The sequence below is a fragment of the Humulus lupulus genome, chromosome 4, assembly GCF_963169125.1.
Source record: "Humulus lupulus chromosome 4, drHumLupu1.1, whole genome shotgun sequence".
Taxonomy (NCBI): domain Eukaryota; kingdom Viridiplantae; phylum Streptophyta; class Magnoliopsida; order Rosales; family Cannabaceae; genus Humulus; species Humulus lupulus.
In genome coordinates, this window is record NC_084796.1 from 4,685,152 (window position 1) to 4,686,516 (window position 1,365).

The window sequence follows — 1,365 nt, forward strand, 5'->3', positions numbered from 1 at the left end:
TACATTCTTGGTGGCCTCGGTCATGACTATGAAGTCGTTGTCATTAATCTTACCTCTCGCCATGACTAACTCTCTTTCCAAGAAGTTCAATATATGCTTCAGAGTCAAGAAATGCGACTGGATCAACTTAACACTCCTACCGACCAGACTCTCCCAAGTGCCAACTTTGCTTCTCAATCTAGAAGGCCTCCAAACTTCACTGGCTCCTCATCTCACCCTTTCCCTGGCCATGGTTTCTCCAATAGAGGTCGTGGTCGTGGCTGAGGGGGTCGAGGAAATCGTGGCATATGTCAAATTTGTACTCGTCCTGGCCATGTTGCCTCTAAATTCCACCACCGATTTGATATCTCTTTTCAAGCTCCTGTTGGTTCCCACTCTGCATCTCCAAACCAGCAACACAACCCTGGCCTCTCTTTCAATAACCACAATGCATCAGGTAATCATCAACAAGCCTTCCTATCTTCAATTGATCACCTTGATGACAATACTTGGTACATAGATAGCGGAGCTACGAATCACATCACAGCAGATGCATCAAACTTGCAGCACAAATCGGACCAAAAAGGTATCGCTCATCTTATTATTGGAAATGGTCAATCTCTCTCAATCACCCAAACTGGTAACAGCAAAATCATTTTACCACATTCCTCAAATTCCTTGCATCTTAAACATACTTTGTGTGTTCTTCAAATCACCAAAAATTTGCTCTCTATTTCTCAACTAACAAAAGATAATCATGTATTTGTTGAGTTTTATGCTAACTGTTGTTTTGTGAAGGATCGAACCACGGGGAAGGAGTTGCTTCGGGGAACACTTAACAATGGTTTATATCAGTTGCAGATTACACAGTCATTTTCCTCACCTGCTTCATCCAAGTCGTCCAGTTCACCTAATCCATGTCTGCCTTCTAGTTTTTCTGTTGTTTCCAAGTCTATCAAGTCTGTCAAATCCACCACTGTCCATGGTGGAGAGTCTTTACTTGCTGAATTAAAACCTGATGTTAGTGTGTGGCATCAACATCTTGGTCATCCTAATGCAAATGTAATGAAAATCATGTTAACTAATGAGAAGATTGCTTTTAAATATGATATTCCTTTCTGTGATGCTTGTCATATAGGAAAATCAAAGCATAAACACTATGCAATTTCAAAAACCAGCACAAACAAGCCTTTAGAGTTAATACACTCAAATGTTTAGGGACCAGCCCCAATTCTCTCCACTGATGGATTTAGATACTATGTCCATTTCATTGATGATTTTAGTAATTTCACTTGGATTTTTCCACTAAGTTAAAATATGAAGTCAAGGATATCTTCATTAAGTTTCAAAAGTTTGTTGAAAGAAAGTTTGACACAAAAATTAAAA